The sequence below is a fragment of the Aythya ferina genome, assembly GCF_964211825.1.
Source record: "Aythya ferina genome assembly, chromosome: 2".
NCBI classification, from domain to species: domain Eukaryota; kingdom Metazoa; phylum Chordata; class Aves; order Anseriformes; family Anatidae; genus Aythya; species Aythya ferina.
In genome coordinates this window covers 99,004,872-99,024,210 of record NC_140297.1, presented here as the reverse complement: position 1 = coordinate 99,024,210, position 19,339 = coordinate 99,004,872, and the positions used below count along the sequence as shown (strand labels likewise).

Genomic DNA, 19,339 nt, shown 5'->3' with positions numbered 1-19,339 from the left:
AGGTAGGCAAACTCCTTTTGTTATGCTGTAATACGGCTCCAAATTATTGAATCGGTAAGATAATGAACTGTATGAGCTGGCTCATACACATAGATGCCCTGCTACACTACGGGATGTCTCATCGGCCAATGCCACCACAGTCCCAGTGTCAGTAACCAGAGGAAGAGTAACAAGCACAGTACTGTACCCTGGTAATTGCATCAACTTGGCCTTACCACACTTGAGCATACTTGCTAATTGCTACATCCCAGCCAAATCCTTTCCTCCTCCCCCTTGCGAAATTACATAGGACACCTCGTGTGTTAACAAAATCTCTCAGCAGATACAGTCTTCACAGGCATGAGTGTCAAAACCACAAAAGAAACAATGTGGATAGATTAGGAAAAAACAAACAAAAATCTCTTAATATAGATTCAGCTATTTCATACAATCTCTTTCCTGAAAGGACGACTAGAACAGGCTGAAGAACCAACCCAGCCCAGGACCTCTGGGAAGGTCATCTGTCCACCAACAGCCATGGTAAGGCATCATTTCTATGCCCAAGCGCATACACCATAGTGGTTAGAAAAAATACAAACAGACAAACAAAAACCACACACTTCTACTTTTGACTGGGCAAGAGGGTGTATTTTTTATTATTCTCTGAAGATGACTTTGGTGTTTGAACTTTACTTTCAGTCCCAGAACATTTTCTCCTTTTACATAATGAGGAATATTTCCTGTTCATGTGTCTCTAAAGTGATCTAGTGAGTATATCAGCCTTGCCTATGAGCTTAGCATTTGCACATTCCTACTCAGACCACTGAGCTAAGTAAAGCCCCCCATCAATGAAAAAGTAGCAAGGTTTGGGTAAAACGAGTGTACCTGACACTGCACTGAGCACTTCTTTGCAGATGTTAAACCACCATTTCGGATTAAGCAAAACCTTTTGTATTAGCAAATACATTTTCCTTCACCTGGAACCATCTAAAACAAACATGTCATTAAAACAAATAGACTCCCCAGAGGTAAAGCCAACATTGATACATCATTTCCTAACATTTATATGCTGTTTTCAGCAAGAAGAGTAGTTGCTCTTCTTAAAAAAGTAATTCTCCCTGATTTCTTTGTCTTCGAGTCTTCCAACTGCACACCAGAAAAGAGCCTTATCTGCAGTGACACCTGCAGTGACTCCCTCTAAGAGCATATGCAAGCCGACACTGTCAAAACATGCTTCCTAAAATGATACCAGAGGGGAATTTTTGGCCAAAAGACATCCGTATAGGGGTTGCAGCACAAGAGCTCAGGGAGGGGAATGGGGTGACTTGACAGAGATGTGCTTTCCCTGCTCAACGCCTTGTGCTGCCACGATGGGACACAAGGAAGAAGGGGAAAAATCTTACCTAGGTGGTTAGCAGGGAAGTCATTTAAATCATTGCTTGTCTCATTTACTCATGTCAACATTTTAGCTTTCCTGAATCTTTTTTCCCCACTTTCTCCTCATTGCTTTTAGAAAACGAGACAACAAAACCCACTCCTGCCTGTGACTCGGTTTCCCAACTCCACAGCTGTTGCAGGAGCACATTCCCAGCCCGCAGGTCCCCAGCCCAGACCTGAGCCCCGACCAGCATCATGGACATAACCACGCCTTTAACTTGCATAAACCGCTCCGGCAGCTGCCGTTTTGAAGCTGACAGTGTTTCTGAGGATAATTGCAATGCTATCGTTTGGGCTGCCTGAGACTCTTCTGACCAAGCATAAATTACAGCTGACTTGGGGAAGAGCACCAAGCGTGCTCTTTCCAGTGCCCTGGAAAAACACAGCCAGCGGGGAGCTGCAAAAGTTCAGACACTTCATAGATCTGGAAAGTACATCTGAGCTTCAACTGCTAAGCATAGCACCCGGGGCACTGTGGACTTGTGGCATTTCCAGGAGGATTCTGAATCTGTAAACTAATGGCTGGGTTATGTTGATATGCAAACGTAGCATCTCCATGCAGTTAACAGCCAAATTGTTTCCCCTGAAATGTAAGGTACAATACCTGTGTTTTTATCCTTGTTATAAACATTTCAAAGAAAGGCAGAGTTCCTCCTCATAATTAAATGGAGCAATTATTTGAGCTCTAAAATTGGGCAACAGTGAGTCATTAATTGCCTCTGAAACTAACCCCCCAGTTGTACAGACTGACCCACACGAGCAACTCTTTGCCACCAGTTCAATATGTTTCCAAGTGGCCACTAGCATCTGCCTAGATGGATCAGCTTGGCAGATCAAGGACGGGTGTTAAATTACAAGCTTTGTACTCTTGGCAAGTATGTTGATTAAAAAAAGAAAAAAAAAAAGTAAATCCATTTTAATATTGGCAGCACAGCAACCCCACAGAAAAAAATTCAAAACATATTTAAATTTTGAGCTTACTCTAATATTAGTTTAAAATATCAAATCAATAACATCCTTTAATGTTTAACCAAACAGCTACATTTGTCCCTGGTTAAACTCTGCCAACACTGGAAATGAACCAGAGATTAATTTGGTTCAATGAATTTGGCTTTTAACCTAGACAATAAAATTTACTTGTATAAAAGCTCAAATCCCAACTGGCAATGTAAGGATGCCTTAGGGTACATTCTGGTTATTGCCAGCACCACACATTCACCTTTATAGCTTCAAAATAAATCTTGTGACCTTTTTTTCCATGTGTGTAAGCACAGTATATGCCTATATTCCAAACAATGAACATGCAAGGGTTAATAATACGGTCCTTGCTAATGTATAACCTCAGAAGTATAGAGGATTAGTAACAACCTACTTCCGCAAAACCAGAAGGGAGGGGAGGGAGAGGGGATCTTTTGCTCTTTAACGAAGATAAGAAAAGCAGAAATACTGAAAAACTGCTGGATTCTTAAGTCACCATTAATTAAGTTGCATTCTTGCCTTTGCCATTAAATGTATCACCCACTGTGATTCTGTCAAGAAAGTGTATTTTCTTAAACAATACTTAGAAGGCATCTTTTAGCATATTTGAGGAAGTAAAGAAAACAGAACCTCTGTATCAGCCTAAAGATGTCATAACAATAACATTGCCTTCATTTTCCCCTTACTTACCAAGCCATGTGCCACTTTTCCCCTAACAATGGACCTGTAGTTTAAACAAAGACATTCACGGGACTCACATGTGCATGTCCCATACATGCAGAGCACCAACTTAGCCAGACTTGCACCCCCGAAATCTCCACTTCAGTGGGTAGTGATGGCAATTCACCATAGTGAATCGAGTCCACCAGGATGAACAGGAGGCAGGGGGATAAAAACGCATCACAATGTGCTGTCACAAAGATGAAGTGTTCTACATGATGCTGCGCTACCAAGGAGGCATTTTTACCTACGGGGCTATAGGTACTATGTTTGCCTGGTTTAAAATAGGTTGCCAGCATCAATAACAGAAGTGAAAACAACAATTGCACATTTTTCAAATCATTACCTGGTACCACCAGCACCTGGTTTTGTCTCCAAAAGAAATGCCACGCTTAGAATGAGTAATAACACCAGTCAGTGGGGCCAGACTGGGAAACCATTGCTAACACTGGTAAACTCTTATTCATGAGAAAGTGTCTCTGAGGTCAGGGAGACTCCTCAGATGAGTAATAAGCGCTCAGTGATGTCAGGAAAGATTATTCAGTGAGGGCTTTGAAGATTTTATTTTGTAGCAGTGCATGTGTGTATCTGTGTGCACACACACAGGAGCGTATGAGACTACACAAAAGCAATGAATTCATCACCAGCCTACACGGCAGGTTGGGTTACAGAGAAAAGCAGTCAGAAAACGAGACAAACGACCCTGTTCTGTGACCCAGAGGGAGTCGGTGTAGGCTGTACCTACCTGTGCTAGGACTAAACATGACTCAGGGAGAACAAGGGTTGAAGTAAAGCACAGAGGCACGGGAGATACTCCATTAGCATTTCTCTGTTAGCTGATTTTCCTTCCATCCTGCTACACTTTCTATGTCACAGCGCATATTTAGCACACTGAATATCAACCTTTGGTTTCACGTATGCTGACATAAGTTTAAATTAATGTGGCTGAAGCTAGGGGAGGAAATCCCAGTGAAATTCAAAATGTTAGTCTCCAGGGGCCAAAATGATACAAGTTCCTAAAGCGAAGGGATTTGTATCATTTTCTAACCAGCATACCCAAGAAACTATAAAGCCATTTACATGTCCATGAGATACGGCACCACTTTACTCCCAGCTGCACTGCACTGCTCAGAAAACACATAAATGTGAGCTTTGTATCTGTGCATATTCACTGTGCCATACAGCCCTTACTAATAAGCTGCATGACCAAAACCAAAGTGTTGACACTGCAGTTTGAGAAAGCAGAGCATCTTTGCACTGAGGGGAAAACTGCATAAACGATACCTTACCCCACGGGCAAGCACTGCACCCATATGAAGATATCCATGCTAGGTGTCATGCTAAACTTTCTCCTTCCTGGTTGCTCTCATTTTATGGGACTTTTCTCTGTCATTTTGTCACTACTACCCCACTGATACAAAGCGGGCTAGCGTACAGACGAACCGCCTTTGTTTTTCCTGTTCCCTAATCTCTGTGACAACCCAGGCATGCTGGCATTACCTCCATTTCTGGGCACCCGCAGAGTTTTCCTGGAAGCTTTGGGAAGGACTGGATGTGGCCCATGGTCCCTGCACAGACACCAGCCAGGTTTTTGGAGGAGAGAAAAAATGCAGACAGTGTTTCCAGAGCATGAACACACAGGCAGCAGCGATCACTACCAGAAAGACTGTTGGCAAATTATTGCCACATATTGTGGATACGCATTCAAATGCCAGCTGGGGATCAAATGCTGAAGTTGGCTTCCCCTTTCTCTAGTAAAACGCACAGTAAATTTAATTCTAATAACTTATTATTGTGAAGAGGGCTATGATAATTAACTGACATTTATTAGCATTTAACTTGACAGCAGATATGCTTTGAAGAATTTTAATGACCCGTTAATGGATCCATACAACCACATGTACACAAATAAGATACAATCGAGTCCAGGGACTGATTCTTACTGTGTGTTTGTACACATCCAGGGAACAACAGAAACAGATAATCACTGCTACTGGGTGCCACCACATGACAATAGTTATAATTATAATGCCCTGATAAATCATCATCTTTTGTAAGCCTAAACCACTGAGTTTGTGTCAGATATGCCTGGCATGTTTCCACACACCTTTACCTGATCATCATGCTGTGGTTTGATTTATAGGATGACTGTTAGCAAGAAGAACTATCAAAACTAGAGAAGCTTGGAAGAAGAAACCGCTGTGTGTCTTCATTTTAACCCCTTTAAAATGCTCAAAACATTAGGTTATTAATCCTTTCTAACAGATCGGAAACATTATATCCAGCACATTCTCTGTAAAAGTAATCAGAGTTAAAGTCATAGCAGTAAAGGACATGTCTAGAAAATGTGCACTTTCATCAGATTCATGAGTATTCACAAAAAAGACGAGGTATGAACAACAGACTTCAATACATATATATCTTTTTAATGGCTGATTTTGCTGGCATGCATCTTTCACAAACCTAGCTAGTTCCAACAAATTCTCTTCGTTCTCAGGAATTTCTTGATTTCTTCTCTTTAGGAAGTTTGCTGCCAGCGCCAAATATCGATTAGGCTTGGGTGCCTGTCAGCAGCCTGCCTGCCACCCTCCCAGCCAACACCCCACGTTCCCAGCATAGCCCCATTCTTCTCGTGGTCCCCTTGCAACACTCGGATTGCTCCTGTCCTCATCCTGAACGCAAACCTGCTCCGCTTCATATTCCTCCCCCAAAAACCTCACATGCTCAGCGTGCCATGTCCACCTACTCATCCCAAGTCCCTGCCATGTTCTGGTTCTAAATGTCGGCACCAGATCAAGTTCAGAAGTACACAACAGCCAGGAGACGGGGATCACAGAGCAAAGCAGATCTGGGCAACAGAGAGGCAGGAGGCGAGCAGTGCAATGGGAACCAAGTCCTAAGTCCCTTAAAGTAGCTGTGCAAAAGAAAACTCCAGCTACTTCTCGCATAGGCAGGCACACATGCTTGGCCAACCACCTCCTCTTCTGCTTAAGATCTCCTCTCCTCACCCCCCTACAATTATTTGCACTGTAATTCTTCCCAGGACCCCTGGCGACAGAGCAGGACCACCCAGTGCTAGGCACTGCACAAACACCAGACACAGCTCTTCACATGCCCTGCGTCCTTCCCATGCTGCTGTGGGATGGTGGAGGCAACCAGGCAGGCCAGTGCCAAGGGAAATAAAGAAGATTTCAGTCAGACCATTTTAAGTCATCCCAGGCAGTGATATCCAGTGATTCTGGACTGGAGGAGCTCCAGTCGTCACCTTATCCTCTCTGCTTACAAAGGAAAAACATCACCAAGGGTCAGCGATACTTTTACTACTGTAACACAAATAAATCCAGATTCCTGATATGGAGATTTCTGAGGAAACAAATAATACCGAAACTCATCTACAGAAACCAAGTGTCCCAAGGCATGGAAGAGAGTGGTTCTCCACCATTCCGGTCTTCCTGGACATCCATGGATCCTCCTGAAACACCCTCCCCTCTGCCTTTTCTCCCCTCCCCACCCCCCTTATTTCTGTACATTCTTGTTGTATACCCCTTTTCCTTCAAGGTTGTGTTCAGCTCCTCACAGCCCGGTTTTCTGTTTTCCTTAGGCTCTTAGAGCAGATGCTGCCCGTACCACCTCCAGTTTCTCTACAGAGACCAACACTGATGCCAGTTGTAAAATGGCTGAGAGATCTTTACAAGTCAACCAGCTAATCCTCACACAGCTCTGCTGTCCCAAATGCAAGGTATAACCTTGTGGGTAGAATCCCACAAGAAGTAACTTCGTGAATCAATTACTCAGCAAAGTTCTCTGAGTGGCAGTAAGACTCCATGAGAAAACTAAGTTTTACCAGTTAAAACCCATCAGACTCCCATGTCACACAAGGAAAGCAGGGGTGACTGTGTAAAGAGCATTTTTATTACTCTGCAAAATTACTTCTCATACATTTTTTTTACATTCACATACCCCTATGCCTACGTAGGTATCTTATTTTTTAAAACAGATTACTGAGAAAATTAAAACCGAAAACTTCAGTTTGGATATTAGAATGACAAAGTGGGATCTCAGCCCTACTGTTCTCTTCTCCAAAGCATAAAGTATACTCAACAAAGCAGACTGAAATGGTTTTGTAAGAACAACATCAATCTGTTTCATGTCTAGCATCTTTGCTGTCAGACTTGCACTTCTGATCACCATGTCCTTTTTTCTTAAATGCTGAAAAGTGTTTAAGACAGAGTGTGTCCTCCATGGGTAGGACAAAGGGCAGAGTCTCTCCTGAGTCATGTTTTCTTCCTGGTGTAGAGGAAATACCAGCCCGGATGGCCATGTTTCCAACCCTACCAGCAGGAATGATGGAAGTCCCTACATTCTGCAGAGTAAACAATGCTGGTCTGCACAAGGACCTGGAAGACAGAGGCCTTGAAGCAAACTTCTGACAAACTTCTTGACCCTGCCATTGCCCTGGACTCCTTATCCTTGACCATGTCCACCATGCTTTCTCTCCAATCTCCCACCCTCTGTGAGCACAAAACTCTCACACAGACCCAAAAGAGCCATATTAAGAGAATAACCATCTGCCTTTCTCTTCAGGACAGAGATGCAAGCCTTGGCAAGCCTCGCCACCAATCTTCTCCAGTGCCCGAGATCTAGGTATAAAGATATAGAAGTCTTCTTCATATGTCATTTGACTGCATTTCACTCAGTAAGTATTGAAAAGCTAATAAATGTCACTAGGTTATCTCAAACTTAACATCAGGACACTATAGCAGAGGGTGTGAAGGCCACAGAACCTCCCAAGCTACATAGCACTGATAAGATTAATATCTAAAGGACTCCATCACAGCACTTATTTTTTAGGTAATTTCTGAGGGAATGCTCTGGTTTGCAATTCTCTGTTTAGCTCAGAGATGAACATGTGACCTGCAACATACAGGTGGCAGCTAGAACATCTTGTTACACATGAAAGCTGTTTGTTTGCAAGTTAGAATAGGACAGAAAAAAAGTCATCAATCTATTGCACACTGCAGCTCCCATGCTATGAGAGGCCTCTGTGCCATCTCAGAATGGGTGAGGCTGGCAGGGATCTCTGGACACCATCTGGTCCAGCTCCCTGCTCAAGCAAGACCAGAGCAGGTTTCCCAGGACCATGTCCAGGCAGCTTTTGCATAACTCCAAAGAGGGACTAATCTTAACTTTACATCTGTTCAAAAAGGGGAAGGCTAGTGATCACTACAGGGTGTCCACAACTTAACTATCCCACGATCACACCTCATCTTCCTACATCACATATATTGTCATGTCTTATAAAGTGCTGTAGGTTCTTCATTGAAGCAGCAAGAAACATAAAAACAAACAATTCATTTATTAAATTTACTGTTTTTTCAAGTCTAGCTCTTAGTAGCCTGCAAGCTTCACCAACTGCCTTAGTGTCTTAGCTTTGTTTTTCAGACCCTAAAGAAGCCAAGCCACCACTTTACAACACCCAGGCGCCTTGGAAACCCACTTCAGAACACCAAAACCTGGGCAACACACTCCAGAAGACACTTTCGAGCTCCAGACACCTGACTTTTAAGCATGTGAAACTGAAATGAAACATTAGAAATCCTAGCCTTTTGCACTGCTTACTTTTGTGATAGAAATACATGGCAACCTATAATCCCTAATCAACTTAGAAAATAAATGACTGATAAACCAATCTGCTTGTAACCCCATTAACAGATTCTGGCTTCAGTAACAACAGGGTAATTTGCTAAGACTATTTTTAATCCCAACTGCTAAACCATTAATCCCACAATTTCCACATAGTATTTTCCCCTCTAAATTTACCCAAGGTTACCAAAACTTTTTTAAATCGTGAAAAAAAGTAGATAAAGAACAACATTTGCACACGTACCAGCATTGGAGCACTGAGAGACTCCGATTACCAGCTTTATCCCTTTAAAGCCATTACTTTCTAATTGGAAGGAGTCATTCAGAAGCAAAGCTGTGTGCCTGGCATGTCACTTGACACCTGGTATGTACCACTCACGATAACACAAACTCTCTAATATGCTTGCTACAAGGAGAAGAAGTGAATTATTTCCTCCTATCATCAATAGCCATTGCTCTTTCTACTAAAATCAGTTCAGATTTAATGGGATGAGGGTTAACAACATAAACTGTAATGTTTTCTCAAACCGACATTAGAAGATTCTCCAAGTATCATTATTAATGTCAATATAAATTATGCATTGAAGATCACAGCATTCATTACAGAGGTAAAATTCAGCTGGGGAAAAAGGAAGAAAAAGACAAACAGAGCAAGCCTAATTGAAGTATGTATTTATAGATTTCTTGCAGCATTTCTCAGCATTGATGAAAATACTTCTCTAAAATGCTCTTAAAATAAGCTTTCACAGAGTTGTTTAAAACAGTATCAAGAAAGTATTGTGTTAATCAACTAAAGGTACAGTTATACACAGGATGTCGCAAAGGAGCTGACGTGATAGTTTACAAGACTGGTAGTTTACTCAAGGATACGTCAATGTGATAGCACAACAATCTGGAAGACAGACCCTTGGTTTCATGCAAGCAGCTACATACTGGAAGAAAAGCTACATTTAATGTTGGAAGGGTAGTGTTTAATGCTCCCTTCAACTTCTGTAAATTACAACGTTAGACATTTCTAATTGTTATAAATTGGTATTCAAACACCACATTGAAACTGGAAGAAGCTTAGCAGTTTTTTGGTACTATTATAAACACTTTGCACAAACAAGGGAATAACCCCGTTGAAATATTTTTGTATTCCAAGGTTAAAAGAAGTGGGTTTAGGAGACAGATGGCGAGCAACTGGTATCTCATCAAGGAGCACCAATGAGTTTTGGAAGTTCTCACACAACACACCAAGTGTGGCTAACTGCATATCTCGGTGCTTCCCAGTAGAGCCCCAGCTCCTGAAGCCCCAGAAATGTCCATACCTATGAATGCACAGAGAAAGAAAGTTTGAAAAGACAACCACTAGGGGCTTGAAATCCAAAGGGAAAATAAATGACCTCATTTCCCTAATTGCACGGTTTAAGTCAATCCTTCAGCTGCCTGATTCATGGTTTTATCATACTTGTGGCTGCCAATACTGGTACCAGCACACCAATGTGGATGCCTCACAGTCTACTGCAAGAGAAGACAGAGTGTACCTACTAAAACTGGCAAATAAGCAACTTCTGTGAGACTGTGCGGAGGGGGAGGGAAGGAGGAAAAAAAAAAAAAAAAAAAAAAAAGTCTTTCCAAGCACATCCTCAGCTATCAAAGGAGCAGCTCTAGTTTCAGCCAGCAGAGTAACACTTCGCCCCGCAATTCTTTACAGCATGTCATGCCACGGGCTATTGTTCGTAACACTTCCCGCAAATCATTTCAACATTCAGAGCTCAACTATTTCTTAAGAAGTTATTTCAGGAGGAAAAAAAAAAGCGCTTACTCATGAACCTGGTATCATTATAACGAGGCAAAATAGCAAAAGACATTACATTGCACAACTTTAAATGCATCATTTATTGTACTGGATCTGAGAAAAAGAACAGTCTAAATGCTAAAACAAGTCAGAGCATAAATGCGACTTGTTGCCAGTTCACACAATATGGGTTAAATACTACCACATGGTGACTGAACACACACTGTCCTTTAAAAAAAATTTTAAAAAATAGTTTCTTTCCCCAACCTATTGTTAATGAATAAACATTATTTTAAAACTAGACTACAGTTATGACTAAAGCACTTGTGAGCACCTCTGTTTCTACCAGTCTATTTCCTGAAAATGAATGCCACTTAACTGATCACCATCTTGGTAAAAACTTAAAAAAAATAAAAAATAAAAAAAAATACTACTGAGGCAGCTTTATCACTGCAACAAACCAACACGAGCATTTCCGCACAGCATAAAAATAGCAGCAAGCCAACTCACTGTTCTTCCTTTATTCTACCTGCTTGAAAAGAAAAGCATGTGTGTGTTTGGAATACATTAAAACTCACCGACATATGATCTGATTTTCAGCAAAACACTCCAAACCGGAACTACCTGATGTACAGAGCTCTCATTTTCTCTGCACCCCTCTGTAATGTACTGAGATACACAGTTTTGTTAGACTCCCAACCAACCAAAAACAAACAAATCGAACAAAACAAACAAACAAACAACAACAAAAAAAAAAAGACAAAAAAAAGCGAACATGTATGAAATAACATACAGTGTAGATGAAGCGGATGCTGTTGGGTTTGAAAATTGTCTGCCTACCTCGGGTGCTGAGTATTTGTTTTTATCATTTCAGTATAAACTAAACATGTCAGGATGCTAAAAATAGCCACCAATTGTAATTACATGTGCTTTGTAGTTTCTATTTTACTTTGAAAAGAAGATTAAAAGCTAGATCATTTTAGAAACTGTCCTTAAAGATTTGGGGAGCCACAAAATTATCCTGCTTTGCAATTTGGAGTAGACTGCTGGAACACATTTCCTCCGAGACGTAAATATGACAGCCATAGCATGGGGAGGCAAGCTCCCAACGATGGATGGCAAGACAGTAAGCAAGAAAATGGAGAAGAGCAGACAAAGAAAAAAGTAATTTCTTAGAGATTCTAAGAGTGCCCTGATTACTGATGTAATGCTATAAGCTTTAATTAGGAGCTAAGTGCTGTGTGCTAAATTCATCCCCACATACAGCCCTGTAAATTCAGCCCAACTCTACTAAAGTTACCTTGGCTTTACGACGGTTGTGCAACAGCAATGCCTGGCCTATGGCTTCTGCCACTGCCTATAATGAAACATGGATTTTGTGGAACAAGTATTATGCTACACAATATCCTGCTGATACGAATTTAACTCCTTTCCAAAATCAATCATTTCAATGAACAATTAGCAAAAGGGAATTTTAATAGTCATCCAAATGTAAGCAACTGTGAATCCCCAGTAAAAGCCTCTGCTTCCATACCGTAAGGTTTGCAGCAGCTCAGCGCACCGTCTTCATTAACAAACCTGAACATATGACTTCCTTATCGCATAAATAGCCACCTTCCCAGTGCCCCTGCACCACATGCTATTCACAACATTAGCACACGACTCAGGAGCAGTAAACAAACGTATTATCTCACAGCAGCCAAGTGCTACTGCTATAAAATACCTGCTAGAACTTATTAGGCAATAAATAGTTTGGCTGCAACTGAAGGGATACAAGCACTGTCCATCCATGCACTAATTTAATCTTGGAACATATGCTTAATTCCCTGAGTCTGTTTGCATAAGAAGTGTTGCCGTAATACAGTTTCTGGAATGCAAAGAGAAACTGCTAACATGAAACATGTAACAGCATTGATGCGGCTCTACAGATAACCAAGATGTAAACAACATCAAAAAATGAATAATCAACGTTGAGCAATCATTGCATCAAAAAAAAAAAAAAAAAAAAAGAAAACACACACAACACAAAGCTCAACGGCTTCGAATAGCAAAGCAGGTTCAGCAGATCAAGAGACAGAATATTTGCTGACTAACAGTTGGGTAATGAAAGTAAACATTTGCAATGAAGTCATCATCCTAATGAAAGCTATGGCAATGGTAACTACCTGGACCATAACCCACTAGCATGTTTTAACGCAGGCTCCCTACCATAATATTTACTAGAATCGCTTCTGCTGGAAAAGGAAAGGAAGTCTCACTTACTTCTCATGTACAAGTTACAAAGAAGAAAGCTGCTATTCGTTACGTCCTAACTCCAAAGCACTGTGCAGATGATGCCCCCCCAGAGTTACTGTGCAGTTACAGTGGGTAACTGAAAATCAGAATTTTGCCTTAAGTGACTGAGTCGTAACAGCTTTATCCTAGCACTGAAACGTATAAACATTCGCAGCATGTAAGATGTCTGCTTTCAAAAAAGCAATGTTGCTCCAAGGTTCAAATATTTATGTTGCAAATATCTAATCAAATAAATGTGACTTTTTTTTTTGGCTGCTTTTTTTTTGCAATGCTGTGATTAATTATCCAGATGAAGTTTATGGCTACAGAGAAAAAGAGTAATAAGAAAAAAAGAACACCACAGTAAGTTTTAGTTGATTAAGCATCAATATTCTTAAGGATTTCAGGCTCTGCTATTGAAACACAGAAACTGTAATTCCACCCTGAGAAACCCTCATGCAACTCCCAGTAGTCAAAGGGAGTGGCAAGCATGCTCATTAGGGGACAGCACTGCGCCCACAAGCAGCAAGTCAATTTATGGGAAGGTTGTACACGCTCTTACCCAACAGAGGAACACCACATAATCAGGAAAAACAGCAGTCCATTTCCTCAACTTCTCTTTCTGAGCAGAAATCCAGTGCCCATTCAGGCTTAAAAGGTGTGTATCTACAAAGTCATACTTGTGTCTCAAAAATTTAAACCGGCACATTTTACTTGTAAATTTAGCGAGCTCAGACAAGTTACTTCCTGTAAAATGCAATCACTTTGTATTTCAGCTTTCTATTTTGATGACTTTAAGAAACAAGACAGTCAAACCCAGCTTTCCAGTTTGAGTATTCATGCGCAGACTTTGTCACCGGTCTCACAAATCTTACACGTTTGCTCTTTCTGCAGACAGTATGTACTCCAAAAGAAGTCACAGAAGTACTTGGCTAAATGTGAATTTAAGCATTTTCAGAAGTGAAGTCTTTCAAAGTTGTTACTAATTTGACTGGATTTGGACCACGCTAAATATAGAATCTGCCTTTCGCTAGATAGGATCTCAATGTAAAACCCACCAGGCAATATCACAGGTAACAACAGGTAGCTCTTGAAGTCACCTGCACATAAAACCCTTAAAAACAGACCCAAATAAGTAGACCACCCAAAGTTTGCAGAAGTTCATGACTATATCATTCATACAGCTACGCTGTTCCAGGCTGTCCCCTGTGGCATCAGCTACACAAGCACCCACATCAAGGTGCATTTTAAAGCGTATTCATATTTTCAGTCAGTTGAAGAAAACGTCCCTGCTTCCTAAGCAGACATGTAAAACATTAAGTCTTAAACATCTTTGTGTGCTAAAATGAAGGGTGACTGCACTTAGAAGGGCAGTTGGACAGGCAGAGGTTCAGAGGACAGCACAACCCTTTTCACCTCTCCGATGGGTACTTTCGTGTTGATAATTGGCATTATTAAATCTCAGTGACAACACGATACTATGACCAACTATAAAAACATACAATGAGCCTAATTTTTAAAGCAAAGACATTAGTCACTGTCACAGGAAAACTTTAAACTCCAAAAGTTAAATGTCACCTCCTCGCTCCATCCCAGCCAGCAACACTGTTACTGAGGTCACTGGCAAGTAACAATAGGTAGCTTTCATCTTGGTGATGTAAACTGTTTTCTTTTCTGTGATGTGCAGAGAAATAGCTGTACATATTTACGGAGGGACTGCATGCAGCTCTGGATGCATATTGTTTTAGTCGCGGCCAGCAATTGAGGAGGTCATGCTGTGCCTAGATAGGAGCCATGTTCACAAACACCACTCCCTTCTTTAAGCATGTTTTGGATAACCTGTTACATCATTCCTTGCTTTAAAACAATGTTATTCCCACTGCTGCTTAATATAATATTTCCTTTTTTTTTTTCCCCCCCTCCTTTTGTATTATCCCTACATATTCAACTAACAGTTTGGGGGCCTTGGGGGGTGGTGGTGGTAAATAATGCCCTATTGTTCACGCAGGCCACACAATACTAACTAGGTACCCCTCCTATGTCACTGGGCTTTAAAGGTACTGGAGGCTTGACAATGAGGCCCAGACAAGAATTATCAGAGAGATCTGAGCAGTATTTTACACCAGGCACTGGTAAGGGCATGCGCGATGCCTGTCACAAATCCAACCAGCCCTCCACGAAATCACTTGGCGACATGGAGCTCATTCACAATGGCTACAGAGGTTTTATCCTGTGAGACTGAAGACGCCCCCTTGAACAACCCAACCATAGGGCTCCTCATGCCACAGGTGCTCCCACACAACTTTGGCCGCCAGCTTCATGGGGCAGAAAGCTCCCTAAAATCCCAGTGATCATCCTTGGCAGGTCCAGGTGTACAGGGAGGGGACAGCCAACATTGGGTTTGTAAAGACAGAGCCAAAGGATGCATTGGTGGAAAACAAAGTGGCAGCACTCACTGCTCTTTCATGCCAGCTCATTGGATGAGCAAAACTCCCCAAATACTCCCCACCTTGATGAAAACCTTGCTCCAAATGCTGCTTTTCCCCAAAAACACCCAAGACCTCTTGCAATACAGTTATTCCTGACATGCTATCCCCCAGCAACAGCAAGCCTGAGGGTCTTGGGGGGCTACACGGGGGGGGCACAGCTGTGATCCCCAACCCCACACACATACGCGTTCACACACCTGTCTCAGTGCAGCACCCACATCCCCGCATGCATGCACACACCTGCACCTAAAACTCTGCTTTTTTTTTTTTTTGGGGGGGGGAGGGGGGCAACCAAAGGGTGGTTGCCAAGCCGAGTTAATGAAAAACCCTCTCGCTGCTAACTCATTTAGTGCAGCGAGCGTGAAATACAGCCAGTGGCACAGCGCCAACGCGCGGGGGGACCTTCGCTACGGGCCCGGGGGGTGCGGGGGGGGTCGGCTGGGGTACTTCTGCGTTCTCTTCCCCAAAACAAATAATGTAATATATATATATATATATATACACATACACACACACACACATATATATATAAAATAAAAAAGCACCAAGCACCACCCCCGTTTGCAGGGAGCCTGGATGCAAATAACGAGGCCGGGGCGGAGGATGCGCCGGGGGCTGAAGGCAGCGCCGCACCTCGCCACGCCCGGACCCCCCCCCCCCAAAATCCTGCCCCCAAATCCCCCCCAGCGGGACCGGGCGGGGCAGGGGGCGGGCTCGGGGCTCTCGGGAGCCGCCCCGGCGGGGTGGGGACCGCGGGCGGGCGGGGACCGGGCGGTGTCCCCCCCCCTTTCCTTGTCCCCCCCTCTCCGGGCTGCCTCCGCCCCCCCGGCCGTGACACCCCCAGCGCCCCTCCCCGCCGAGGGAACTTGGGCTCCCCGGGGGGGGAGGCAGTCCGGGGCGGGGAGGAAGAGGAGGAGGAGGAGGAGGAGGAAAGAGTCGAGTCTCTCCCCAAAAAGGGACTTTGACCTTACGCTGCTCCCCCTCGCCCCCCCCCACCCCCCTCGAATTGCATGTTTTTGTCACAGGTCAGGTTATAGATGCTGCCGACCCGCGTTAATTTATGAACTCATCAGCCTAATTTCATTATTTAATCATGCGGCCGGCAATCGCGTTTCCTTAAGAAAGGCCTGACCTATTTTTGGCTGGAGATAAACGATCATGTTAACAGATGTTAATCTTGTAATCTGTTTTTCCTGTAAGCACTCCGCATACCCGGGTTTCAGACATTAAAAAATAATAATAATAAAAAAAATCTTTCCCAAACGACCTGACGTCACGATTCGGTTCTTGTAAAAAAAATAAAAAAATAAAAAAAAATCTCGCAGTGCTTTCAAAGACATTAAATCTTTTTCACTTTATAAATGCTGATTTGTTCTGCCTCAACTCCCACAGGCTTTTATTTGCATTTCAAATTCCACAGGTTACACCAGTCGCCTTTTCAGAAAACGTAAACCAACAATAAGGCAGCAAAAGGGGGGGGGGGGGAGGGAGGGGAGGGGAGCCGTGCATCTGGATTAAATAAAGAGCAGAATTAATGTTTTCCAAAGTAGCCCGAGCAAATTTTACATTCGCACGTCGAGCGCCCATAGCCGCAACGCGGGGACCGGGCTCGGGACGCACAATGCGCATTGCCCCGAAGATCCCTGCCTGCTGCCGGCAGCTTTATTAAAGGCTCCTGAGAAATAAACGGTGCCGGCTCCGACCCGGCACTTCCTCAGCTTCGAGGACACGGCTCGGCTACGGCAGTTAATTGCGGGGGTTTGCTGCTTTTTCGAGCAAAAAATAGAATAATAATAATAATTAAAAAAAAAAAAAAAAAAAAAAAAAAAAAAAAAAACACGGTTCGGCTGGCTGTCATTCCCCACAAGCCTCCGCACACGTACCCGCCCGCTTTAATCCCCCACCTTGGTCGCCCGGAACAAAGTTTACCCATAGAAAACTTTCCCTAAACTTGCCCGGGTGCTTAATTCGCATTAGGCTCGCAACTCCGCCGGATGCTAATGAGCACCGAAGATAGGAGCGGGGGGAGGGAGGACGAGGAGGAGGAGGAGGAAAGCTTTTATAGCACAAAATGTCTGGAACTGCATTATTTCTATTCTTCTTGCCTCTCCAGCCACCCCCCCACACCCTTTTTTTTTTTCTTTTCTTTTTTTTGCCATCCACATCCAACTCCCCCCACCCCACCCGGGCTGTTTTCTCCCTTCTCCTGGAAAGGATTGCTCCGGGGACACCGTCCTTCGAGCCCTTCTCGCTGTCTATGCGAGAAGAATTGTTTTCTCTCCCCACCCACCCCCAACTTCCTTTGATAAACTGTGCACTTCTTTAATGGGGAGCACTCACTTATCTGCCAGCAACTGCGAGCAACTCGGGAACAAGGGCGCAATACGAGGCGTTTTTACGCGCACGCCGAGCCGACACCATCGGGAAAATAATAATAATAAGAGTAAGAAAGGCGAAGAAAACACTCAATAATTTAAGCGGCTCCTCGGGCTCGGAGCCCCATCACCCACCTTCATTAGCTGCAGCGTTTTACTTTCAAGGAAGGCAATTTGCTCTTTGTCTCTTAACGGGCTAACACGGCGCTCAGCGCCCCCCTCCCGAGCGTGCAAAGCCCCCCCGGAGCCCCCTGCCCCCCCCAGCGGCCACACCGGTCCCCGACACCCCAAAAGTTCCCATTTTGGACCCGAGGGACTGCAAGCAGGGATGGGGGGGGGACGGACACCCCAATCCCATGCGTGCTAGCGGGGGGGGGGGGGGAGGGCGAACTTTTCCCCCAAGGGCGCTGCCCCCCACCCCCGGGTCCCCTCCCTCACCTCTTCCTCGGCCGCTTTCCTCCGCGGGGAAGCCCCCCCGCCGCCCTGAAGGTGAAGCCGAGCGCCGCATGCGAGCGGCGGCGGCGAGGAGCTGCACATGATCCGCCGAGCGCCTCCACGGGGGCGGCCCCCGGCCCCCGCCGGCCCCCGCCGGCCCCCGCCGCGCCCCGCGCCCGCGGACCGCCCCCGCGCACCGCCCGCGCCCGTGCCGGGGGGGAGAGGGGGGCGCCGGGGGGGGGCTGCCGCTGCCCCGCTTCCCACGGCCCTCCCTCCGCCCGGCAAGGTGCGGGGCTGCCCCAGATGCATTTCCAAGAGAAACTTTGCTTTTCCCCCTTTCCCCCCCTTTTTCCTCCTTTTTTTCCCCTTCTTTTTCATTTTTTTCATTTTTTTTTCATTTTTTCCTTTTTTTCCCCTTTTTTATTTTTTCTTTTTCCACTTTTCTTTTTTTTTCTTCCTTTTTATTATTTCTTTTCTCTCTTCCTTTCTCTTTTTCTTCTTTTTTCTTTTTATTTCTTTTTCATTCTTTTTATTATTTTTTTTTCGGGGGGGGTGGGGGGGGTAGTGGGGAGCGAATGGCGCTGCTGAAACATTTACGGACCCATCACAACGCCAAAAAGTCCTCAGCCGAGAGACATCAAAGCCTTGATACCGTTCAGCGGCCGCGCTGGGGAAGTTGAAAGCCCTCCGACCGAATCAATCTGCCATATGGCTCCCCCCCCCAAAAAAAAAAAAAAAACCAAACAACAAACAGCACAACACCACCACCGCCACACGTAAACCCGGTCCTGCGCCTGAAAAAAAAAAAAAAAAAAAAAAAAAAAAAGTTCAAGCCCTATTTCCCTGTGTATTTGCGAAGCTCGCCTTAATCACGCCAAATATGTGTGCCATAGGCGACCAGAATATGTTTAGTCTACGGCTGGAAAACCCGAATTTAATCTGCTAAAGCTTGCTCCTAGACATCAAGGGTGGGGAGGCTTTTTTTTTTTTTTTTTTCCTTTTTTTTTTTTCCCTTTTTTTCTCCCTTTTTATTCATTTTCTTTTCCCTTATTTTTTTTTTCTCTTTTTTTCCTCTTTTTTTTTTTTTTTCCTTTCTTTGTCTCGTAACGTGCGATGACGTCGAATTGACACGGAGCACATTGGAGGAGGCTCCCCACTTTATCCCCCCCACACACCCCTAGTGCCGGACCCCCGCTCCCCTCCCGGCCTCCCTCCGGGCTCCGTCTTGC

The 19,339-nt window shown here is 44.0% G+C and overlaps 1 protein-coding gene across 2 annotated transcripts in view; it reads right to left on the bottom strand.

The window, feature by feature from the left end:
- The window catches only part of ZNF516 (zinc finger protein 516), a 105,112-nt gene extending 86,868 nt beyond the window's left edge, over window positions 1–18,244 (bottom strand). For both annotated transcript variants that reach the window (XM_084508996.1, XM_084508997.1), the window contains exon 1: window positions 18,114–18,244. The gene's annotated coding sequence lies outside the window, so the exon portion shown is untranslated. The remainder of the gene's footprint in view (window positions 1–18,113) is intronic.
- Window positions 18,245–19,339: the final 1,095 nt, after the last annotated feature.